The following is a 26918-nucleotide window of genomic DNA, read 5'->3' as shown; positions in this document are numbered from 1 at the left end:
CTTTAAATGTGCGAAAGTTTGGATTGTTACTCGCCTGAAAACAAAAGGATGTGAGCAATTTGCCAATTTCAGAGAAGTTACATTACATTCAAGTGTTATCAGCACTGCTGCCTTCATGCGCTAGCGAATTTAACTCGCCAATACGCCGCCCTAATTTGCTACTCATTTGCAACCATGCTTATTCGTACCATTCATGCAGAAAAATGAAGAAGCATTCTAATAGAGTTTTCAGCTGAACTCATATCACGCAATGAGTTCACCAAAGAAGCGCCGCTGACAAATGATTACTTCTGTAAGCAGGCGCTGAATAAAGCTTGACTCCCTTTTTATCGCTAGGTGACCCAAAGCACCGCGTATCGCTTTATATATTTCTTGGCTCAAAACTTTAGCACGAAGCAGAAAGTTTTCCGTGAGCCTTCAATTCACAGCGCAAACTTATATTTTTTTATTGTCGACTTTCTGTCGCCAAACTTTCAGCTGATGAAAACAACCGTGTGAGTAGCGGGAATATTCTAACTGTACGGCACAAAGCATCTGAGTAGCTTAGTTGCGGGAGTGCCAGCCCGGCTTGGCGATCTTACTCATGCACGGGCCAAGGTTTATTACTTTTAAGATCGCATGCAGAAAAAGAAAACAGTAGGTAAAAAAGCAGTGCGGAACGAGGCGCAGTCGCTGCGCTTCTTGATTTCCATGAGATTAAGTTACCTTCATCGAAGAGCAAGCGCGATTGGGCGGAGCCGCTGCGCTTTAGCAGACGACGCGGCGAAGGCACCACCTACAGTTGTCACTGCGCTTGCGTGCCCCAGCCGCCCGCGAGAGATGCTCCGCGGAGCGTTGGCTGCACGGTGCGGTGCTCAAGGTGGAAGTGGATGCCTCTGTACATCCAAAGGTGAGACAGCTGTCGAATGAAGACCAACATGCTGCACATGCAAATGGCAATGTACGTTAACAAGGACGCGTAAAAAATCGGTGATCAGCTTTTTGTGAATTAAATGTGTCTTTTCCTAGATGTTATCAAGGCTCTTTACTGTCCTTTTGACTTATCAATTTGTGTAAATGTATTTCATGTAGAATTTCTAAACTAAACCCCCCCAAAAACATGCAGTTCAATGATGGTTCCACGAAAAATGTGATTTCTCTCAAATTACCAGCTTGAAAAATAGCACCCAATTTTTACCCTCTAATTTGAAAAAATATAAAACACAAAAACAAACCACCGTGGTTATGCAATTTGTGTTGAATGCTTTGGCTTCCTGTGCGACACAATTTGTACAAACCTCACCACCAGACAGGCATAGATGAGACTCTGGCTAAGAACATGTGCAAGGTTGTAACCAAGCTGATCATTGCGCATCATAGCAACAATAAGGCCGTCGTCATCACCATGACCAAAAAATAATGAGCCACCGATCAAGACAACAAATGTGTGTGTGTGTACCTTTCATCACATTTACCACCAATCATGACAAGAAACGAGTTCATACATTTGTTCATATTTGTGTTATGTGCTAGACAGCTTCACTGGTAACCTGCTTTCACAAAATGGAATGGCTCAAAATTTTTATCACAATTTTACGCACCAATTCAGTCATACACACAAGACATTGTAAACAGTGGTAGTTTAGCACAATAGCAATAATACGCCAGCAAACGAGCAAGGCCTTATCTATAAGAAAGCAACATTGTGCTTATAAAGCCCCTGTTGCTGTGGTTCGTGTTTGTGCACTCAGCATGTATACGCACTGCGCATAAGCACCACGGCTTGACACAGGTTGCCAGTTCCCTTAGTCACAGTGATGGCAAAGCCGCCTCTCAGCAATCACTCCTTTTGCCTTATAAAAAGCATAGAATAAAGTGGGGATGCCTAATAATATAGACTGTAATATCAAGCACGAATTATGGTGCATGTAAAGAACAGAAGACTGTATAGCAATCCGAATGGCTCCTTTGCACAGTATGAAGGCCTGTCCACCAGGCTGCACAACAAACCGGTTTTTGCAACATTGAAACACATTTTAAAAATGCAAATCCTGTTGAAACTGCAAAAAGTGCGCTAGATTCTATCACTATAATTTACGGTCCTTCCATTTCCACTAGGATATGATAGCACATTCTAGCCAGTTAGTTGTCTGTGTTTCTAACTTAGAATTATTATGTTTAAGCTGTTGCATTAACGTAGACAGAACTTTCAATGGCAAACTTGTAAGGCATATTGGGAAACACCCAATGGCTCTCTATTGATGAATAAAAGGCTTTTACAGGGCTCTAAAATTGCCAAAGCTCCGAACGAGTGTGACTATTGGTGTTGAATCCTTCGTCTGAGGCAAGCTTTGAGATTGGGCTAGTTGCTAATCCATCTTCAACAAAAAGGGTAGGAGTGGACAACAGACAAAGAAGGGAACAAAGACAACCGTTCCCTTCTTTGTCTATTGTACACTGCTGCACTGTTTGTTGACGATGAACTTCGTTTGAGGTTTCTAGTCTTACTGATATAAGTCGTATCAAAGTTCATGCGTGGAATTTTGTAGATTACCCCTGGTAACTTTTATTGCTCCAAGAGGTCTTTAACATGTGTGAGCTGTCATGTTACCTAGTTTTTTGGCATCTGGGAAATTCTCACACAATTAGTGTAAAAAAATCTTGCAAGTGACTCGCTTATTCCCTGCACCATGGGATGCCCACATACTTTTGCTGTTCCCGTTTGTCCTCCCAAAGAATCAAAGTGCTCCTTAGACAAATAGTTTCCAGGAGGTTGCCCACAAAATGCGTGAACTGTGACACATCCTACATTAGTGGAACGAAAAGTTCAAACAAACAACAAAACACCATAAAAAGTGCCTTGAGAAAGGCAAGACAGTGCTCGAACACTGGTGGATAATTATTCATTACTAACCAAGCAATTAATTTGGACACCACTGCTCTAATCGCAATGAAGAAAATCTTTATACATCTGATCTCAAATGTGGTATGTGTGCAACTTACTTTAGCTGTACATGTGTTGACCTACCCAGGATATACACCAGCACCCACTGGCACCTAAGGCCATAATAATCACCCTCTTCGCATTCTTTATTGTGAACAAGGGGCCCATAGTGGTTCTGAAACGTTAATTTAATTGTTGCCTTTTCAAAAGGTACCTCACATACATGAACCCATTTCGTCGACAGGTTTTCATTCGTCCACTGAAACAGATCGAGATAGCAGTGACTTGTGGGCTTTCATTTATTCAAGGGTAACAAAAGTTACCTAACAACGTCATAGTGAGTTGGTTGTCACTGAGAAGATGCGGACACTGGCGGCTTTCTGAATTTGGTATCACCACATACTGATGTTTCAGTCAAACATTTCTTTTCCCATGCCTTGAAAACACTGTCTTACTCTATTAGTGGCCTTCGGTGAGAAAGGCTAGGATGCTTGTGTCGCCACCACTGCCATTGTTGATGAACCATTCCACGGACATTGGAATGGTTTATCAAAATTGTCTCTAACATACGAGCCAGCTCATGTGACGGCACATGCAAGCCATGTATTCTCAAATGCCTCTACTAAAAATGGCACCACGTTGCCTCACTCCGCTAAATCTAAATACTGAAAAGCATCCTCACTGTCCATGTATGTCACAGTCTTAATGAAAGGACATTAAATTTCAAGGCCTTGTTTTCCACTGTGTATAATGGCCACATGCAAGATCACTAAAAGGTGTGCACGTGCTTAACGTGCATTGCCACCTTCATTTCGGTATTTTCCCTGTATCTCAACATCGTGTGAACGCCTTGTCAATAACAACAGTCAGGTATTTCAGATGAACGCATATACACGGGAGAAAATTGCTAGGAGCACTTACAACTACTTACAACTAAGTTTTAAAATTCGTTAGAATGCGGTGTGGACGGTACGCATCTACATACCGCTTTAATCGGGTCTGTTGGCAGTGCAGGTTTACCGTGCAGCAATACGGATATGCCATATCGTCGTGGTCGGCATGTCAGTATTTTAACCCGCAAGACCTCTACCGCATCACTTTACCGCAAGCAATGAGCAACTAGCGCGGCTAAAAAGTTCTTAAAAAAAAGCTGCGTGCCGACCGCGACGGTACGCCATTTCCCTCAGCGGCGCGCACCAGTATGTCAGCGTAAACTTACCTCGGCGTTCAAGATTCGAACACACGGCAGGCGTTTCAGCGTAGCCGTCAGCTTGCGGTTCAGCAAGCGCGTTTTCTTGATCTGGCGCTCCGCATCGGCGTCTTCAGAGCTGGAGCAACGTGGCAGCACTTTGAAGACGTATACACCACGGGGGCCACATCGTGCTGCAGTTGCAGAACTAATTTCTAAAACTTAAAGAAAATACAACCTTCAGTGACTGATGCCAAGCATCTCACAATTTCAGAATACGTACCCCTATATTGTCGCATATATCTTGAGGGTCCGCGTTGGCACTGCAAACGTCGTTACCACCAACGTACAAAACGACAGTCTACGCGCTGAAAGTGCATCGCAGAGACGGCCTCAGCCATTCGCACAGCGTCAAAACTACCAAAACTAAATGTGCAGGTCTCGACGGATGTTTTCAAGTGAAGGCGACTCCTGCACATGAATTTAAACAGGCTGTCGCCTATCACCACACCGCGCAAAGAAGGCATAACTCAAACAAGGCCGGCGACTGCGGTGAGGGTACCGAGTAGAACATAGGCAAGTAAGGGCTGGGTACAAGGCCGAGGAATCGTCGGATCTTTCCCTAGCTACAACAGTACCTGTCTAGGGGCAGGGAGTACCTCCCTATGATAACGTCAGATCCGGTTTCGCGCCAAACCGGGAGAGCCCCGACTCCGGGGATACGCTTTCTTTCGCTTTGCTCAGCCGCCATGTTCGGGAACCTTTCGAGAGGCGGCTAACCCGGCTACCGTGTTGCGGCAGCTGGCGCGTGCATTTTCCAGTCTTATACTTAGCGCCACAGCCATGATGATTTGTGCGATGTTCGGCTGCCGTAGCAGAAGCAAGACTTCTGCGAAACCGACCCACAGAGAGTCAGGCACCGGCATGTCACCAAGCACTGCGAAAGAAGGCGGGCTCTCTCGGAAAGGTGCCGGAGCGTTTGGCTGGCCCGCATAAATCGGAAAGACTTGAACAACTTGGACAACATTCGTATCTGTGGTGGCCATTTTATTACAGAATGGCAGTAGGCCGCGAGTAGCAGATGTGCGCTAGTACAAATGTGGCACCAGAAGGTAGTAGTTTGGTAGTTGAACTCTCGACGAGCTTTTCTTTTTCATGAACAAAAAAAGAAAACACGTGTTTAGGATGTCTTCGCTGGCATTTCTGCTAAAGCAACCAATTTAAGAATTTAAGCTTGTTTCAGATGTTTACACTTGCACATTGTTAGATGCTCGCCTTTTTTTTTTTTTTTTGACGCTCTCGCTCTCTAGGGGTAAGAAGAAAGACACTTTCGTGCATGCCTTGCGAGTTTACGGTAAAACTGGCGTGAGCAGTGAGTACGACATACTTTTACGAAGATAAAAAGAAAAAGAAGTCTGCTTTTTTATGTTTTTCGTGCGTGAGCATATCAGGCCCGTCGCCAGAAACGTTTTTCCGGCGGGAGGGGGGGCACTTGCTGAAGGCCTTGAAAAACACCCATTTTTATTTTTTTTTTCGGTAAAATACTTAGAACCATCCAAATTTCGGGGGGAGGGGGGAGTCCCTGTGCCCTGGCTATGGGCCTGAAGCGCACACAAACTCGCAAGAAGCGGCCTGGGCAGCTGTTTACACGCTCACCTCGGCCAACACGACGACACATTGTGACGACAACTTCTTCGCTGCAATGTTCTTCACGATCCCACTCGTAAAATAATTGTGCGCCCCCATCTAAGGACTTGTAAGTCTTCATTCGCTGCAAGGAAATGTAGCTGGTTGACAGTACCAGGTAGTTTATAATATCCACGTGCGTCGTTGGTGGCAGTACCTCGGCATCCGTGGTCGCGTCTATGCGCAGCTTATACCGCTGCACATGGCAATTTTCGCTTCATAACGCACTCTGCTAGGTCCTACGAGCTCGTCAAAGTAACCGGGACAAAGTTCCATTTAGTGCACAAATCTCGCCTGCGAAAATGCCGCCGGAACGTGCGCTGACGCAACTGCACGCTGGTTTTGCGGCTACGGCGTGTGCTCGGCGGCGACTGCCCAACAAAAGTCCCGCACGCCGGATATGACGTCACGTGAAAACTATGTTTCCGTTCCAAAAGCGCCCAAATATTTCGACTCCTTCTAGAAGGGCAAGCAAATGCTGGCACCCTTTGTGAATTCAATGAATTTTTTTCTGGGACTGTAATCTTTAAGTTTGCTTTTTCATTCACGGTTTGTTTATGCTGTCGTACCGACTACCGCTCGTACATGCGGTCGTGCGTGAGAGCGTAGTCTCGATTTCGTAGCGAGAACGGCATCTGCTTGTTCCTCAGAAACTGTTATCCTGTTTCTTGACCTCGCTTTTTATTGTACTGGCTTCTTTATTGCCCACCGGTGTGGACGAATTAAAATTATTTCAGGGAGGTGCTGGTACATAAAAACGATCCTGATGTTGACATGCCAGCGCGCTTGTTTTTCATTTTTTCTTTTGAGAGTCGTGACATTTGATTGCATTTCGGCGACGATAAAGTGAAGATGGTTAGAAAGTTTCTTATGCCGGTGACGCGCGAAGCGCGCTCGGTTTCGAGCCTGTTATCAGCGTAGGAGGTGATTCGTGTTTATTTTTTTTTAATAACTTCGTCTAGCAGATGCACTGTTATTGCGAAATTCTTGCTTTCGTTCGCAAAGCTGAGCAGCAAAATTGGCAGTTATAGAAACGCTAGACAAGCGAACAACGTCGTTTTTGTTTTGCGCTTATAAGAGAATGAACAATGTTGTATATCATCGGGCGTCTTGTCGGACACGGTTCATGACCACGTAAAAAGTTGTCTTCCCGAGGTAGTTCTACCCACGAAGCGACAGAACTTTCTTTTTTTCTCTAGTCAGCCTTCATATCGCACATCGTACGCGGTATATCCCGCTGTCTTATGGAATTTGACCTCACCGCAAGGATCCCGCCACGCCCTTTTCATGTAGTGCCCAGTGAATGTTCGGGTTTTGTAAGAGCGGTGCGGAGCACAAATTAAATGTACTATGCCGGTTACCCCGCTGTGAAGGGAGGGCTTTTTCGTCGATGCTAATACAGCTACATCAACTGCAGCGATCACCGTGTTGAGCCGAGCCACGAGGCTTTTTTTTTTTTTTACCAAACGTATCATCTTAAAATATGATAATAAAAGCAAGCGAAAGCAACCCAGGTGGCTACTCGAGTGGTGCTTAGATGTTTCGCGCTTAACCGGACAGGGCCGTACTTGACCGCTTATGTTTGTTCGCCTATCTGGCCTTATCCGATTGTCTTTTGACTGTGCGGGACACTAGAAATATAGGGTATATTGCGGCACCTGCCGATTTAGAACCTGTAACGTGGCACAAACGACCTTGAAGAGTCCGCAACCTTGAACACTCCGCGCTTGCTGATGCACGTCGCATGCTTATTCACACAGCAGTCTCCATTTTGCTGTAGTTGTTATAACAACCAAAAACAACACAGTGGTTTCCCGTTGACCTGTCGTTGGCTGACATCGCAGTAAAAGAGAATAAAATTCGCAGGTCGATCTAAAACACGCAAAAATCGTTCGCCAACGCCACTCGTCCCAGCACCAGCCCGCACACTCCGCGCCGTCGCGCACGAGCCAGAAAGGAGGAAAGCGCTGGTTGTCAGTCCGGTTCTCCTAGCCCGATGCAAAGGTCTATGCAGCACAACGAAACAACACAAACATCTCGAGGTTTCGATTTTGGTGTCAGGGGCCTTTTAAGACTACCCTCAGACACACATTTTCTTTAATCATAACAATGCCCAAACTTCGATGCCCTTTTGACGGAAACGGCTGTCCTGAAGCATTTTTGTTTTAACAAGTATAACGTTACTTACCTTCCTGCGCGCTGCCTCAGACCTAAAAACCGTTTCCAGTTGATTCGCCAGTTACGGCCAGCGTACTTGTAGTTATTTAATAGCAACATGTCTTAATAAACTACCCGCGAGTGCCTTTCGTGCAAAAACGAATTATAAAATGAAGAAAATTCTTGGTCGCATTAATCTTGAACTCTTTCCTGATATCGGTTCTTTTCATGCAATAAATACCCTTGCGGTATTAGAACCTCAGTGTAAACATGTAATTTCAAGCTAGGCACAGGCATCCGCTATACAAAAACAAAAAACAATATTTCTTTTTGCTACACGTTAGATTGATGTTAAATGCATTTATCATGTGTTCGCCCTTTTCTTCAGGCTTTGCTAGCTGTTGCATGTATGATCGAAAAATTAATTTAAAGCTGGGTGACGTCATTTAGGTTAGTTTCCACTTGTTTATTCTTGCACTGCGGTACCACATGTTCCTGCTAACAAAAAAAATTACTGGAATTTTTTGTGGTGTTATCTACAATTCATGTGTCTGTTGTCTGTCGGCTGTGCCCTCCAAGCCCAAGGAGGCTATGGCAGACCTATTTCGTATGGCTGCTCTTGCAAGACGTTAATAATAATGGTCAAGCCCGTAGGCCGCTGTAGTTCTGCTTATTATGTCGCTGCATATTGCGACGCGCGCTTGTTTCATTATTTCCATGTGGCCAAGCTGCACTCCCCCCCCCCCAAAAAAAAAAAAAAAAACTTCTACACGTGCTACTGCTCTGCAAAGGCCACACCAGTAAGCGTGGGCACCTGCGAGAAGGCTTTAGAGTTCTGATGAGGTTGTGAGGACGGCACGATCAGTTGAGCATATTCTGGAACCAACGTAAACACCAGTGATAACGCTGATATGTTCGGTCAGTCACGTATGAATGACCGAAGTGTTTCATTGACGATCAGCTTATCAGCGACCGTGCTCGCCGCTATCGTCGTGTTCTTAGTGTAACACTCCTTTCTAAAGTGAGTGTGAATTGATTTTCTGAGCATAATTTCACCCACTCAAGAGCTTACTCTTCGCCAGTCAGGCTGGCGCATTCTTCACCTTGCCAACCACCTACAGAATTCACAGCTTCGTAGCTTCTAAACAATTGCGAAAGTCCGCTTTCGAGGGCGCGGTAGTAACACGCGTAACAGTTCTTGTACGTGAAGCCCGGTCACATGAACATAATGAAACAAGCGAGCCTGGCAGCACGAAACATTGCGTTCTCCAAATAATTAAAAGTTCCGGCAATTACCACGCACTGTGGAAGTGAATGTCACGCGAAGCAGCCAGCGCGTAGCAGCCTGCGCCGCATATTCGTTTGGTTTGAGCGAAGCGTTTCAAGGTGAATTCACGTTTTTGTGCCATTCGAGTTGTGTGCATTAGTATTGCTTGTGCTCGTTAGCAGAATTTCAGGGAAATGTTGCTCTGCACTTTAACTTATGGTAGTTTGTTTTCGTACCTGCTTCAAATTTCCTCCCTGACGGCGCTGGGGAAATGAAGACGGGGAGATCAAATCTGCGTCAAGCGGCGTGTCCTAAAGAAGGCAAAAACAAGCAGTATACTGCATGTAACTCTGATTGTATGCCACTCATTTACACAACGCTTCTAGGCCTCTAATATAGCTGTATTTATTATTACTTCCTCAATAATGTCATTATTTTTTTTTGTGCTCTCATTTCAGCACATCACTTTACGACTGCACCCTCTCCAACCAATGCTCTGCTATATACTTTTATGTTATTGGCCATTTCTCTAGTGAGCGAGAACAATGATTTTTAGGAAAGCCAGATGACACTCTGCAGTGGTGGGGAATGCTGCTCTCGCAGTGGCTGAGCTCAGAGCAGCAGGAATTTTATGGTGGACAGTGATATGTAACATGTACGTACAAATGATCTATTTATTAAAGGAACGGAATGTGGCCAGGCTTGCCTTCGAGTTATGCCTGAAGAAAACGCGATAAGTGACATCACAGCCCTTCCTGTCGTGTTTTACCGTGGCTGTCTTGTTGTTTACTTCTCACATTCTTAGTTTAATACATCACGTTAGGGTCCTCTGCAGTGCTGGGTCTACCGCAATGATTTCGACCAGAGGAAAAGAAGTTTTATGAAAAAGGACAGCAGTTTAAGTTTGGCAAATATCTGTGGATGTTTTCAAAGCATAATTTTGTGCATTGCACTTCTTGTTTTGACAGGTGGCATCCTTATCGGACGAAAACCTGCGCATTCAGCGTGGTATGGCCGATGAAAATGCAGTGCAACATAGCATGCTAGAAGCTATGTTCCTGCTTTCGACGGCCGGATAAAATTCGTGGCAGCCACACGCGGTCTCACTATGGCCTACACATGGAAGTCCTTTCCACAAGGTGAGGTATTCTTAGTCCGCATGTACTAGGCACTCCAATTGCTAATTTTTACAGTTTATGGGGACGCCTATATATTCAATTGTTTGCAAGATGTGTTTGTACTCTTTAAATTATGAGTTAAGAATGGTAATAATGTGCTATGGAGTTTACAATGTTATGGGTGGGAAAGGCGGGGGCTGGGGGAGGGTAGAGGCGACCGCTTATGGCGTGCTTGTTGGGTCAATCAGAGAACGTGTGTGCCCGCCTCTCGAGAAAGGGAACAAATCATCTGGAGGCGACTCCAAACCCGAACTCTTCTCACCCCTCACGTGCTATTCCATTTCCGCCCCATTTCTCCGGAGTGTACTTTCTGTGGAGAGTAGCCCGCCACCCTAGACCACATTCTCTTTGGCCTGCCGATCCTCCCCCGCAGGCGCAGCCAGCCATCAGCACATAGGGAAGCCCTCCTTGCCTCGCAGGATCTAGACACACAGCTTCGCCGTGTGAACCGCCGTGCCAGTGCCTTGCCCCTGCATGGTCTGGACATATAGGCGCAATGTGATGGCTGCGCGGTGGCCAAAGGCTCGCAAAGGGTCTCTATATGGTCCAACATATAAAGGGTCTCTGTATGATACTTCCTTTCTTCAATGTTATGTTTGAAAAAAGTTTTCTTGTCTCTATATGGCACATCACTATTGGCGACCATTTATTCGCGTCTTTTGAGCCCGAAACTTGCTCTGAACTTGTTTATTCTGCTGCTGTATCAGCCTCATTTGTGACGGTGGCGATCTGTTACTGCGCTGCTGTGCACACCTTCTACCCTATCACGCGCGGACTGTGTGCGTACGTCGTCGACGCTATGATAGCACGCGGTAGCTGCGGTGTACCATCGACGATGTGAGGGCGGCTCCTTGGCCAAAATAAGTTTAATCGCAAAAACGAACAGCACAATCAGAAGTACATGAGGATGATTTCGGCACATTTTTGTTCCGATAAAATATTCAAAAGCAAGAAATGTGTGGCCTTCGCAATAATTACTTGAGGGTTTTGTTTGTTCTCCAAACGCACGTGCAAAGGTGCGCGTATTGCATGACACCTGTGAATTCCGGTCTAATCGCTGCGCGGACCGAAGATATACACGAAGAGGAGCACATGGAAAAGAACCACTATCACATCACGAGAAAAATCAGCAAGCCGAATTTGCTGCCTTATTGAGCCATCATGGTCGTTTCGCCCCGACGCCTTTGAAACTTGAAAAATTAACTTCTTTTACGCTGTCACCAAGAGATGGCGATCCGAAACGCACCGTCAACTTGTTATCAGCTTCATTATCGCCTAACCCTCTCCTGCAGAAATGCCATATAAGCCAGATCAACCTGCTGCCTTTTCCCGCGGCTTACCGCATCGCTCTCAGCAAGTTCGTTTTTCTCTGCCGGAAACCACACATCCCGGACACCATGTTTAAGGTTACCGTACTTCTACTTCTATGCGCCGCAGTTATCGGCATGCAGAGGCCGGTGGATATGTTACGAGGCTGCGTGACGAAACCGGGTAAACGACCGACACCAGGCGAGTGCGTACTGGTGCCTAGACGTGAACTTCGCACCAACAAAGTGTACATGGTGCTTGCGGAGGCAGTCCTTCAGGCACACTCAAACCAGTCGACCGCAAGTCATCTCAACACTATCTTCAACATCACTCGTGTCGCCCGCCAGGTGAGCTTGCTGTTATTAGAGAGTTTTAGTGCTGGGTTCCCGCGGGCTTGGGGGCGCGCGGGCCCTCGCGCTCTTTTGTATTCTCCGTGGATGCGGCTGGGAGTACAAAGGAACGCAAGAGCGTGCGTACGTAGGTGGCTTGGGGTCCCCAGTGCTAAAACTCTCTATTGATGTATAACGTCCGGTGGGGAGTGCAGCTGTCCACGATTCGGTGTAGAAGGCCTTTTAGTTGCCTTCCATAGAAAAGCAATAACAAAGTTGTGAATCGAAACCCGAGAAGCGTCGCAAGTATGGACCTGCTTAGCCAGGATAAGTTTGTAGCGTTGATTCGGCGCAGCACTGTTTCGCCAGAGCTACGGCAAGGTGCATAAGGTACCAGAAAACAAGGGCAATAACGCTCAGCTACTCTTGCCGCCCGTGTTCGCATGTTTAAGCTTTTGATGTCATGCTTCTCATCATTGGTTTCCCTGCCTAGAACGTGCGGCGACGACAGGTCACGACTCGGGGCTTAGTTGAGTGCGCTTACCGCCGCGGTGGTCAAGTGCTCATGGTGTTCGATTGCTGAACCGAAGGTCGCCGGATCGATTTCTGGTCGCGGTGGTCCCATTTCGATGGAAGCAAACATTTTCTGCCTCGTTCTTTCCACGTACATAATCTGAGGAACGATATTTTCCTCAGCACTGCCAATTAGGATCTTTCAGGAAATTAAATGCTGGGGGCCCGTCTGATTGGTAGATTTAGGTGCGCGTTAAAGAACCCCAGGTTGTCGAAGTTTCCAGAACCCTCTACTACGACGTCTCATAATCATATCGCGGTTTTGGGACGTAAAATTTCGATTATAGTTGGAATGCATTCTCATCTGAAATATTAGACGCGGTGACGTTAATACTAGTGCTTAAGTCGCCAAGTTGCAAACTGCTCAGAATTGATCCGCAACATTTTTGTTTTCAAATCCGGGTTTTCTGTGGCCGAGCTCCTGGCGTTGTTAGTCGCTTTTAAATAATGCAGAGTTACATTTGTGGTTCTTAGACGAACACTAAACACTGGGCTGTTGCAATTCGAGAAACTACCGCCCGATGATTTTTCTAGCGTCTTTGCTCCTGCTGCTGGCAATATTTGGCGTTTCCGTGGTCTGGAATTGTCATGCGGACAGGTATACCGAAGCAGCATATGAAGGCTTTCGTTTACCCACCGAATAACATTCAACCTACAACGTTCGCTTTTCTTCAGTATCTGGTGTCCTGAGTCACGACACCTACAAAGCTATAAATTTTAAGCTATAGAGGCGAAGTCTTGGATGTTTTGGTAGTTCAAGTTATACACTCCAACGTTGTTATAGCAGTGGTGGGAAACTTGCGCCAATCTGCGCCAACTGGCAATTGCTGCTCCACACTGCTCCAAAAGGGTCTTTTTTGCCTAATTTGCGCCATCGCTGCGACGTGGTTTTAGGAACCGAAACTAATGTTTCGTGGACAGCGCGCTTCGTGAGTGGATGTACGTCGTGGTCGCCATCTTGAGCTGCTGCATTTGTTAATGGCGCCACTAGCGTCCCAGCCGTCGTGATAGCCGACGCAATCCAATTCAGTATCGTGGCAACGGTACAGCAGCACTAGCACCCTAGCTTAGCAGCACTGCAACCGCGCCGCAACCGCGCCGCAACCTTCGCTTTCTGCAAGCGACGCGCACTCCTCGATGCTGATGCTGTAGCGGTCGTGGCAGCGGACGGAGGTCCGTTTGTGTTGTCGCCTAATAAAAGCGTGCAGTATGGTTACGACAGAGCTACGCTTGCTGTGCCGTACGCGTGCTTTTATCGTAATGGCGTGAGTGTAGCGTGGTTTCTGTGTGCACGATCCGCAACGATCAACTCCGCAACAGCGAGCTGCTTTCGTTTCTACAAAGCGGTGCGCGTGGGAACGCGATCCGGCACAACGAGCAGCAACGATCGGCGGCTAAATGCGTGCAGTAGGCCTAAAGCAGCGCGACGCGGACAGTCATGCCCGAGAAGTTAGGTGAATATACTTATTGCGACAGGGTTGTCGGCGATACCTCATACGGCGCGGTCGGCGGCGGCCGCCACCTCACATTCCTTCTTTCTCGATGCTTGCATCGCTGCAATCGCGCGGAGGAATCATTTATCGACCGATTTCCGTACTTATCGAAAAGGCGGAAGACACTGTGGCGTCAGCAAGTTCAGCGGCGCAGTAAACTTTGATTGCGTAACACGTTATCGCGGCACGCAGTATATATATATATATATATATATATATATATATATATATATATTGTGTGTGTGTCGGGTGTCCCAGCTAACTTGTGCCAAAGGTTAAAAAATGCAATATTAGAGGCAGTTGAGTGAAATCTTTTACATATTGCTGACAGCCACCTTGCGCACTACAGATTTTTTTTTTTGTTTTGTGAATAGTTTATTAATTAAAATTATTTAACTGAATTCCTAAATATTGACTTTAGGCAAGAAGTGGGATTTGCAAAGTTCGAGGGCGTCGTCACAAAACCCCGTTGCATTATTTGCGAGAAAGAAAGTCTCACGTGGGTACCATTTCTTGCGAGCTCTAAAGAAACCGGAGAAATACAAAAAAAAAAACACGTTACTAGCGCTTTCCCGAGCCGCGATTGTGCTGCTCTCAGCCGTGGTTTGAGCGAACGAAATCAGCTGCGGCCGCGACTCGCCGGCTTCGTCACAGCTAATTGCAGCGGTAGGCCGATAAGTTGGCGGTCGTTTCTTGGCCCGTGTCAGCCAGTTGGCGCGTGTGACTGTGCAAGTTTTAGCGAGCGCGGGCCAAGCAACAACCGCCAACTTATCGGCCTACCGCTGCAACGGAGCCGGCGAGTCGCGGCCGCCGCTGATTTCGTTCGGTCAAACCACGGCTATGGTGGCTACCATGGCTGAGAGCAGCACGATCACGGCGCGCGAGTGCGCTAGTCACGTGGAATTTTTTTTTTCGCGGGCTTTCTTTGCAGCTTGGCTAAATTTCTAGGCAGCTTGGCGAAATTCTAGGCTAAATTTTCTTCCTCTATGTGTTTCATGAAAAGTCCGTGCCTGCTCCAAACACAGAGGTAGCTGCTCCAAAAGCAGATTTCGCCTGCTCCAATGGCTGCTCCAAAATGCTGGAAGGCATTCCCACCACTGTTATAGCGAACACTGATATAACGAATTATCGGTTATAACGAAGTAAATGAAGAATAGTCTTGGCATTCCTACAGTGTTACAAAAACGTTTCTAACGAATTTTCGGATATAACGAAGTTATTTTCGTGGCAGATGCGACTTTGTTTTAATGAGGTTTGAGTGTTTATACAAGCACAGCGCTAGAAATGCGAGCAAACGAAGAAACACACACGCCCCGCTTGCTTCAATGACAAAGCGAAGACCATATCGATGTATATCTTCATGTCTTAAAGCAGGAAGTGTGTGCTTATAGCGTTAAGGCACGCGTAGCGATAGGTAAAGTTGCCAAAGTCTTATCAATACCAACGAATAACAAATGCTTAACCTAGTCTTTCCAATGCCAGGAGACAAAGTGCAAAGAGTGGTTAAAATACGAGATGTCGCTTACTATCAGCGAAATCAACGGCGCATTGCAAAAAAGCCATAAACTTTCTCCTGTAATCCGCTTGAACGATGTTGCCACGCATTGCCGTGTGCCTTCGTTTGTTCCTCCCTCACGCGCTTTTGTTATTTCTTTAATTATTTTTGTGTCAATTTGTTCCAGCATCTGGACGATGTATCCAAAGGCGTTCTTCTTCTACTGGAGTTCTTCACCGTTCCAAGTGACTGCATGAGGCACAGCTTCTACTTCGCTTCCCATTGCAAGCCACTCACAACCAAGGTAAGAGCACCTCAGGCACCAAGAAGTTACTGCTTTATTCTTCTTTTAAGGTGTTCCGTGTGCATCTGTGTATTTTTGATGCCATGGTATGTTAGCATGGCATAATGTATACACTTGAGAAAGTTCAATGGGAGGTATTCAGTTCGTCGTAAGCCTCTTTAAAAAGTACGTCACTTTGTGGCTGAGTGGGTAGCTGGACATATTGCGTTAATGAGGCTAATTACCGGCTGAAACATCCCAAATCTCCAATATTTCCCTGACAATGTGATGGAAAGAATTGTTGTTCGATCAGGCTTTTCTGTAGTTCTTCGTCCATGCTGCTGAGGATTGCGTGAGCGTCATTGATTTGCCAGCAATAAATGTAAGCGCTGATTCATACCGCCCGATACTTTTAATAGGCTGTCCTTTTTCTGCTTGTTCCCTTTGTCACCTTGTAAATTTCAGTTTCCATCGCGTGAACGTATGCTAATGTGACGAGCCTGTATCTTCACAGAATGCGTGCGAAATGTGATCTCTAGTGGTCGACGTCATATCTTAAAATGCTTTATTTTTTTTTTCTGGAAACGCGACGAGGACACCAATTCGGTACAGCAATCTGTTGTTTACATTCTGCTAGATTCACTGTTAACACATCGCGCGTTATCTGCCAGCATTCGTTTGTCTAACGTACAGGCCTATATGAACGAAACATGCGCATTCTAAAGCTTTCTTCGTTTCTTTGTATAGTTTTTCATAGTTGCCCAGTAGCAGCCTTACTAGCTACTGTGTCACAAATGATGACGAAAAGGTACTTTTTACGCATGGCCGTTCGTGCGCGGTAACTGGAACGCCATCGACCAATATTCGTGGATGTGTCTCTTTTGGCTGATAAGATGCTGTAATGTTCATAAAGTCGGTGTTGCGGTAATGTTCCCCTGATAGTGCAGCTCGCAAATGGTGTGGCTCGTGCCCTACGCGAATAAACATAGCCCTGCATGTCTGTTCATTGCCAAGAGTAGATTCTCCGCCACGTATTTTGTGGTATGGCATTCGGAATTCGGCTGGGTTGCTTCGGAGGGCCCCATGTGAAAAACGTGTTCGAAGTAAGAAAACTACCTGTAGTCTAAAGGCGTCTTCCATGTTTGTGTTGGAATGAAGGAAGATAATTTGTGAGGGCTCGTTTCTTTGTTTGACACCACGTTAATGAAACCTTGCAGCCAAGACTTCATTATCTGCTGGGTTTTATTATAGTTTGTGTTGAGATGTCTAAATACCAGACTTTCACCAAATCGGCAGGACTTTAAGTGTGCCTCTGCAATCGCCATCCCACATTGCACAGAACGGGAAATGTGTCACGATCGGCAGTATCTTTCTTCGCGAGAGGGTTTTGCATGGAACGACGGCCTCTCATTCCACAGTAGTCACTTCTTCAGTCGGCACATATTGCCGGAGAGGACATACTGCCGGGACATATTGCTGAAAACTTTTCGCGCGAGACCTCACTGCTGTACAGCAGCAATGAAATGCGCAATTTACTTGGATTCTTCACCGCCACAGAAGAAAGGATCCCCCACCACCTCTCTTTGCTGACCTGTGCTGTTTATATTTCCAGTCCTAATAAATCTAAGTAGATGCACCCCTTGTTCATGCCTGTGTACGTGGATGTCCGAGAAGTCCATATTGACGGCGATTTACTTCCTACATCCGTGTTTCTTTGAGGTACCGTGCACGCTTTGTCACTGAATTACAGTACTCTTGCTGAGCAACCATTCACTTCATACCTCGCACTCAACAGTATTTGAAGGCTAATTCGGAAGAATACTGTTTATGATGCGATTGTGATTTGCTTTTTTTCAATGGACTAATTGGTACCGTTGTTTCGCATTGCTTCAAGTGTGAGCTAGTACATTTCACCTTGTGATAATACAGGTCAAGTACATAGCCGGGCTGTCGTTCTCAGAGTGCACTCGCATTTCATGCTCACAAGCTTCCTGTATCCTTTACGTTATCATTTCAGGTAAATGGAATTTGCCAGGCAAGGTTCTTCATGCATAACGACTTCACTGTGCTCCAGGACTTCTGGTGCGGGCGCGTGCGCTCTGTGCGAATGCGTTACATCAGCAAAGCATCTGCGATAACAAAGTCGCACGTGAGTTCATTTTACTATACATATACATAGACAATGGTCTTAGTTCATCGAGCGAGGGGCCGCCATAAATGTGACTTATTCGACTTATAATGATAACGTTAGTCTTCATGACTCATTTATGTGAATACGCGAAATAAAAGTTCGCAAATACGCAGCTCACTGCCGAAGAGGACCAAACCCACGTGCCTCATATTATGCGTGCGGCAGTTGACGAATAAACCCAAAGGGTGCGTGACCTCGCGTAAGCGTTATTTGAGACGTGCATGCACATACCCGACTCTGGCGATGTTCGGCATGACGCAAGTATAAGCCGTTCGTAATTCAAATGATGTCATTTCAGGTCGCCACTGCAGCTAGTCTTTTTTTATTAATATAATGATATCTAGGGTTTAACGTCCCAAAACCACGATATGATTATGAGAGATGCCGGCTAGTGTACCCGCCGTGGTTCCTCATCGACTAAGGTAAGGTGTCGCTGAGTTGGGGGACTTAATCATCCCTACTTTGATATCACGGTGCGTCACGTAATCACCTGGTATGGGCCAGTTAAACTGATTATTTTGTAATTAGTACGACTACAGTCATTCTCCCGGGTCTATTCGGATTTTATTTTTGTTTCTTTCTCGATAAGCCCTCCGTAGGCGCAGCAAGCGTATCTCCTTTTTCACGGTCTCTTATGAAAAAATACGAACCGTGAGACAGAAGGACAATGTCGGTCACAAAGCTCGTTTGTAAATGTCATGAATGTTAATGCAATCCCATTCCTAATCAATGAAATTGTAGTCTATTGACGGTGCACTTTTTATACCTAGATTTTCTTTTTCTTGGGCAAGTACCACTACTTGAATTAACGAACAGTGATGTAGAATATTTACGAATGTTTTTTGCGATTCTTTTCTCGTTTCAGGTTAAGGAGTAGGCCAATCAAGAATCCGCGTCTGTGACCCCCTGGAGCGTTCACGCGACAGGCGAGAGAGCCGCAGACTTGGAAAAGAATAAACAGTGTTAAACACGTACACCTTATTGCTGAGTTTTTACAAATTCGAAATTCACACGAACTATAGGTGGCACACGAGGTTATACTAGATTGCGGTCTGAAAAACATAGAATTCTTGATTGCTCATCCATGTCGCAGCACGTCGGGCTCTTAACAGTGTAGATTTTTAGGAGCTAGCAATGTCCGTCGACTGTCTCCTGTCGTCACACGGCGCGTACAGCTGGTACTCCGGCAGGTTCCGCAATGATTCATATCGCCTTACGTGTGGCGAGAGTGAGTCTTGCTAGGAAAGAGAAAGTGCTGCGGCTAGCCCCGAGTGGCGAGAGGGAGTGGAGATGTGGTACAATGTTGTACGCCTCGTCAAGCATCCTAGGCGAGGTGGGCATGTTGCAGCACAGACGCAGCGCTTGCAATGTTGCTCGCGTTCCAGCGCATCCATGAGAGTAATCTACATTTTGGGTGAGTTGGCAGGTGGAATGGGCCACGACAGCACCGGAACATACCATAGCGTCGCAGCGAGGCCGGGAATAGGCCTTTTTCAAGCTATCCCAGAACCCTCCGCGGGCGCGCGAAGCACTATGGGAAAAGTGTGTACGGCGATCCCGCCGACTCTTCTGTCGCTCACTGCTCGTTGGCGCCGTGGGAGCACCAAACGAAAAGAAACGCGTCGCTGCTGCTTGAATATTATTAAATCCTAAATACCACACATGTCTGAACGCACATGCATGTATCTCTACGCATGAAATGCGAAAGGAATGATGCAGTCAGTGTAGGTATTACCGAGCGGATGTATACCGGATGTAGCAGTTAAGCGGCATGCGAGTTATCACGTGCCGATACATGCAGTCAAAACGGGCTATCGTGAGCAATGTGAGCTGGAACAACGAATTCGTATGTTATTCAATGATTACTTGTTCACAAGCCGCCATGGCATTTAATGCCATAGCGACTCGTGATCGGGTTTAACCAAACTGTAGAGAGGTATTAATATGTTCAGCTATAGAGATGATTATTTGATTTTAATTGACAAGTCACGCCTTGCTCTCATACTTTGCAGTTTCTTGATACATGCTTCCAAGTTTCACTGCGGAACATGTTTGGAGGCAGTGTAGCGCGCGTTCAGCGAAAGTGGTGTTTAATTTTGCGTCGGCGCATTCGAATATTGGTAAACGAGGAATTGTCATCATTACGCACGGTATTGGAGAAAGAGTTGCGCACATAAGATGAGCGGTAGTTTCCAGCTGCAAAGTGATCAAAGAGGCGGGATATCCCGCGTATCGTTGTATCGGTTTGCGAAAATCTGTTCGCGTGGCAAAGAAAGATTAACACGGACGTCCTCCATCCGTAAATTATGAAGAAACGAGAAATATTGCAGTTATACCATATATATATATAAGAAGTCGCATGGCTTGAAGAACGTAGGGAAGCGATGTGGAGGTGAAGGTTGTGTTTGCCGCCCCAAGTAAGCTTAATCGCATTAAGGTCGCAGGGGTCCGCGGTGGGCAAAGAAAACTGCGGTCAGAGGCATGCCAATTGTGTTGTAAATTGTGCAGGAGTTAACCGCAAATTTCTTTTGGGTCCACATGTACATCGGCCAGACTGGTCGATGTATTCATACGCGCCTCAGCGAGCACCGAAATTCATTGAATGGAGCCGTCTAATCTCGCATCGCTATGTCAATGATGAAAATGTAATCCCATCTTCGAACGCACAGTAATTTTGTACCACCAACCTAATCAGACAACGCGAGAAATTTCGGAGGCATATCATGTCACAAATAACGCCACACTTTGTGTCAGTCAACCTTCTCAGTCGTTACAAGGCAAGGAAGTCAGCTTTATTAATCGACTGTAAACGCCTTGGTTGTTTGACTTTTCGTGCCTCTTTATGACACGCGCGACGCACTCCCATTTTTGTATATATGTTTTTTCACGCGTGCAATAAACTTTCAGTTGTGTGTGAGCGCTCGTTTGTGCATTTCCTTCCTCGTACTGCTCCTTTATTTTTTGCTGCCAAAATTATCCGCTAGGCTATTTTCCGGTACTTGCAACTCTGAGCAAGATGCGCAGCGTGCCATTTCCATTAGACATATTTAGCTGAGCGCGCGTAACGGCCTGGCGCAGGCAACGCGCGAGAGGCAGCAAGACTGCACATGCGCTTAACCTCCGAGAGATGCGTGCGCTTGCGCACGCAGGGTATGTGCACGCTAGATCTCGGCGCTTACGTTGCGCCCGATACAGCCGTTGTGTACCTTACCGGCGGCTCGCGCGGGATCTTGACCTGCCGAGACCAAAATAGACAAGATGGCCGGGACCGACCGCAGCACGAAGGTAACGAAGGTAAGGTCAGGCACGGCCGGACTACAGTGGCGGCACGCGCGCGTACGGCCCTCTAGTCTGGCCGTGGGTCAGGTAAGGTGGCTAGCCATTCTAGCCACCCTTCCGAAGGCAGCGATCGAACAAAGCAGGGCCGTAACTGAGGGGGGGGGGGTGTTGAAGGGGTTCTGACATCCCCCGAAAATTTTCCATGCTTTAACTTTTCGGTTGGCACTAAAATTCTTTCACGCCTTGACAGCGACCACCAGTTGCCAAAGTTAGCTGTTCTATACACACAAACACCCCCCGAAAAAATTCCTGGGTACGGCCCTGGAACAAAGTCCTTTATTTCGACGCTGCTCTTGATTTGGTGCTTTTGTAAGTAGCCTCAACCAATTCGGTGAACAGGTGCAGAGGAATATGATCGCTCCTAAGCCGGAGCACAACGCACGACGAACGGGCACCATCAGTTCCTGCGCGCTGACAATTTTGTGAGGAAATATTTCCTACAAATATGCAAGAACCCGATAGTGACGTGAAGCACCGCGAGGGATTTGTGTATTGTGCGTGCGGGGCTTCGTATATATAATCCATTTGAACTGTGGTGATTGGTACGTGTGTGAAACCGACAGATGTCTGAATGATCGCCTGCAAATCATGCCAAGTGTTAGAAATAAAAGGCATAGTTCTAGTCATGCATTGTAGCGCATGTGGATGCACGTCCGTGTTCCACCAAGCTAAGGTGATTTTCTCGCGCAGAGGCAGCCTCATCATTGTGGAAGCAGGTTTCATGGTACGCAAGGAATGCCCATGCATAAGTTAGAGAGTAAGCATTCCTGGAAGACGCCGGCGCCAATCGTTGGTAATCTTTTTGTATTTATCAATCCTTCTTCGATTCTTTCATTTTGTCGTCTTCCTCTTACAAAATGTCCCCAGGAAACAATAAACTTTCAGTTGGCAGTAAGCGCTCGTCTTCGTCTTCTCTGGGTCCCTCGTGCAGCCTCGCTCAGCACCGCCTTAAAGGGGTACTCCAGGTAAAAACATTGGGGGGGGGGGGGGGGGGGGAGTTGTAGGGTAGGGATGAGGTGAGAGTTAGAGCGGGGACAAGATTCTCCTTCCCCTTTTGTCTAATGGTAGCCGAAGCAACTTGGTAAAGGAACTGGGCGGCAGGCACTGCAGGGGGGGGGGGGGGGAGGCTGACAAGGTTTGGGGAGGGAGCGATCACCCCTGCCGCTCCCCCCCCCCCCTCTGGATACGCCACTGGTACTGACACGTTTTTTCGAAGGCGAGTTTACTCTGCCATACAAATCTCTTGTAGAGACGGCTTTGAGCAAGTGTGAAGCTCAGCAAATGCTGCTAAGATATTTTATTTTGACATTCAAGTCATTTTTTCTCCATGGCGCACCTACCGAAATCGATACTTGTTTGACGTCAGGTACCAAAACTTCTAAGATGGCCGCTTGTGCGTCACCAAAACATTCAAGATGGCCGCTTGTGCGTCACCGAAACATTCAAGATAGCCGTTCGCGCGTCACCAACGGAGCCACGGCGCGGAGCGGCCGTGGAAACGTCACCGTATATTGTGCGAGCACGTGACGATAAGCTCATACCGTGTTGTGGCGTCACGGTACACTAGGAAGCGAAACTAGCTTTTAAAAACAAGAGTTGTTACTTCTTCAGGGTGGACTCGCGCTTCGCAATACCTTTTCTAGGCTCTTGAGGGCTTCACAGACGACATTTCTTAGCGCAAAACTGGAAAGGAAAGGAATTAGGAAGAGAAGAAAACACAGTGCGCAGGGCGAGCGCTAAACATCACATTATTTCGGAAAGAAATTGCCACGGAAAGTAGCCCCCCCCCCCCCCGCGCGCATGCGTGCCGCCGCTACGTCCCTAATCAAGCATCGTATCGAACAATTTGAACTCACTATTGAACAACATATTGATGTGTCGCTCATACATTCCTTGCCTTTGCTCTTGACATGATGTGCTTCCAATAACTCTCTCCCCAAAGTATCAGCGCCTCTACCCAGGATCCTAATCTCGTGTAGCCGCGGTGCACACGTGCAGGCCGCACAATGCACCGGCAAATGCGCGTTACTTTTATTTTTCAAGGACAACTCATGCTTTCAAGGACACTCAGACTGACGGCAATTCCATTCCGCACTATTGTCAGCGAACGTGGTTCGTGGCAGCAGCTCGTTAGCCAGTTTTTGCAGAAGCAGTTAAGCTCATTAATCATCAGTGTCCCGTTTAAACAAAAAGTTCTAAACATATTATTGCCTTTATCCATAATGAGGGTTCTATTGGTCACTGCTTTTTAATAGACGTAGATTTGTTCTACTCCGTGCCCCAAAGAGAAGTGCTTGCATCTGTTCAGGGTTGTATAGATTATAATGGTGTGGTCCAGTTTCAGAATTCAGCAGGCATGTCTGTGCACAATTTTATGTGTTTATTAGAATTTTACCGCAAGTCCACGTTTGTCTCTTTCAAAGGATCGCTTCATGTACAACGCCAAGGCGTCTAGCCTGTAAGCAAAAATTAGCCCAGATGACAGTTTTATCACCTTATCAGCCCCGAAAACTCCCATGCCCGCATCATTTACTCCGTCATAGCGGAGTTAATACGCCACATGTCGTTATGCTCCCGTTGCGAAGTGAGGGAGTATATAAACGACATGACGTTATTATACTCCCCACGGCGTAATTGCTCACGTTTATAAACTCCCCATGGAGGCTCCAAAAACCACTTTTGGCAGCGACGTGCGTGCATGTGTGTATGCGTGTCCGCGTCTATTTACCGCGTCCGTGTGATGCTCCAGTGCACCGAGGTCTTGCAACGAACTGCCGATTAGCGCTTTGTGTAGACGTGTAGGACTATTTTCTCCACTGAACCGTTCTGTTCAGAGACAAATTCAACTAGCGCCAGCGTCCGACCGCGAACACATCGAGCTCGCTGTCCCGTGTTTATTTTCCCGTCAAGCGGCAATGCCTATGCACACGAGTGCAAGCCTCCGACTCGCCACGGATACCTCGCTTCAACGGGCCGAGTTACGAAGAAGTGCTAAGAATAATTTCATCGGTAACAAAAGTAAGCCGCTGCGATCGTCAGCGATTGTTTCTGGAGTTTCACTGGCTAAAACTTCTAAGCAGTAAGAAGGCTTCGCTACGTCGTCGGCATCAAGCCGGCTGGCGGCCGGTGTGAGAGCTGCGCCGGAGACGCGCTCGCCCCGACTACCGGCAAGGCTTGCTTCTCGGAGTGTCACCGAACCGATGTTTCACCGGCTGCAACTTCTAAGCGGTAAGAAGGCTTCGCTACGTCGTCGGTACCAAGCCGGCGGCGTATCGAACTCGCACCGCCACACCGGTCACCGTGGTGAGTTCTACGAGCTCGCACCGGCCACCGGTGAAGCAATGAATATGTTTCACAGAAAATAAAAGCTGCTGGAATGAATAAGTTTAAATTGTCTCTTTTGCGCCATGCAACCACCGCTGTCAAACGTCTAGCGAGAAGGCGAGCGCCGATACGAGACAGATTGAACCAACATGCGACCGCCGATGCACTGCGAGCAACAGGAACCGCGACTACGAGCAGTCTCGTTCGTTGTAAGTGCATCGCTCCGTAGCTTAACGCGGATGGCGGACTCGGATAGCGGCAGTGTGTGTGTAAAATAACGGCGACAAAAACTGTACAGCAGCAATCATTTTGTGATCACGAGCTGTCGTTCATCGTATAGCCGTGCCGTACTCCTGGGAGAGGGCGACGCCGTCGGCCACAACGCGGTATACCGGCGGGGCGACGCGGTTCTTCGCCGGTGTTGCTCGTGAATGTGTGCCGCTGAAGCGTTCGTGGATGGCCGCTCGTGGTTCGTGTACGATTATGTGCATTTTACAGACTCACGCACAGTACTGCTAAGCCGGATACATCCCATGCGACAGAGTGCCAGCTGATAATCAAAATTCGCTGATTAAAAATGCGTTGAATGTTAGGCGGGTTTATAGTAAAAGATAGGTGTGCCTCAGTGGTATCTATAAGCCCACCGCAAATTTACACGTACGCCATGAATGTTTGTTGCTTAATTACACGGAAAAGAAGTGTCCGATCTGAGCTACATTGGAGGTCAAGATGTGGTGCCTATATATACTCGGTGACCAAAGTTTGGTTGTGAAGCGCGGGTGGCGAGCGGTTGCCAGTGTGAGTGTTGTATTACTTTGCGAGTGTTATGTGCATGTTTGTGTACGTGTGATCGAGTTTGCGTGTTTCGATGCTAATTTAATTAAAGATTCTCTGGTGCATGGTGCGACAGCGAAAAGCATTTTTTTTCGATGGTTATAAAAATTTACTCCCATACTTACCTGGAAAAGCTCCGTAATGGATGTAAACAAATACTCCCCTCAGTCCATCCAATACCTCCGTCCTTAAGGGGGGTAAATTTTTTGCTCCCCTGGACGGAGTATATAAAACCTCCAGCGGGGCGTGCGCTAGAGGACAAGTCCATTTACTCCCATCTCGGTTTTTTTTTTGCTTACAGTGTATATAATAAATCTGAAGCACTGATTTATCAATATCCCTTGTTTGTCGTGTGATTTTGTTTTACTTCCTTAGCATGCCAATTCTGAAACCGACCCTCTGTGATCAAAGGGAACCTTTAGAAGTAAAAAGTGCAGTTAACATTTTAGGCGTACAGCATGCCTGCCCGCTTTCATAACTGATTTAGAATAGTATCTATTGACGCGCCATTGCTACTGGGTTTGTGTATTCCAAAGCACGCGCGCAATCCCACTTCGCGCAATCTAGGCGAAGTGGGAGGCACCGTAGCAGACGACGCGCAGCTAAATCCGCCTGTGGCGCTGATTGCGCTTGCGCCGCAATAGTTCGCACGGCGCCCGTCGTGGCGCTCCGTGGAGCGCGGTCACTAGAGTGCCTCGATGTCCTCCTCGCCCGGACATCGAGGCACTCTACGCGGCCGCTCCGTGTTCCCTCTAACAGTGGCCGCTACTGTACGTAATGCACAGTGGCACGGAGCAGAAAAGTACCATGCCACCGATAATTTTTACTGCACTGTACTGTGTGGATTGTGTAGTCTCTAGGGGTCCACAGGCAAGAAGTGAGAGCTCAACAACGCTGTTCAAAAGCGAAAACGCCGCGGAATGGCGGTTAAAAACAACGCATTCAACCGCGCGCTTCCCTTCGCCAGAGCGAGGCGAGGTCACGTGACCCTGCACGTCACAGCGATTGCAATGCCCGCGTCCTTAGTGGTGGGCCTGGCGACGAATACCTACCATGAGATGCGCTCTCGCATGCTGGATGGATGGATGGATGCTATATGAGCGTCCCCTTTATAACGGGGCGGTGACAAGTGTGCCACCAGGCCCGAAAAAAAAAAAAAAAACCTTTACACTCTTTTTTTTTTTAGCGTTGGCCTAGTGTCTTTACTTCAATTAAAACTATTTTACTCCAGAAGAAAAAAAAACCTTAAGTTTTCAGCTCCGTTCTGTGCCCTTTACGGCAGAATGTCCTTATTTTTTTCCCATTATTTATTTTTGTCCTTTCTCTCTAGTTTTCTGCCACCAATACTC

General features: G+C 47.0%; 1 long non-coding RNA gene across 1 annotated transcript; it reads right to left on the bottom strand.

Moving 5' to 3' along the window:
* Positions 1 to 486: 486 nt before the first annotated feature.
* LOC125756314 (uncharacterized) lies at positions 487 to 4727 on the bottom strand. The gene is made up of 3 exons (XR_007414362.1): positions 4396 to 4727; positions 4143 to 4327; positions 487 to 920 (listed from the first exon to the last, which is right to left on the bottom strand). It is a non-coding gene; the product is annotated as an uncharacterized LOC125756314 (long non-coding RNA).
* Positions 4728 to 26918: the final 22191 nt, after the last annotated feature.

This window comes from Rhipicephalus sanguineus, chromosome 11, assembly GCF_013339695.2.
Source record: "Rhipicephalus sanguineus isolate Rsan-2018 chromosome 11, BIME_Rsan_1.4, whole genome shotgun sequence".
In the NCBI taxonomy this organism is placed as follows: domain Eukaryota; kingdom Metazoa; phylum Arthropoda; class Arachnida; order Ixodida; family Ixodidae; genus Rhipicephalus; species Rhipicephalus sanguineus.
Note: the sequence above shows the minus strand (reverse complement) of the source record. Positions and strands in the feature narration are given on the sequence as shown.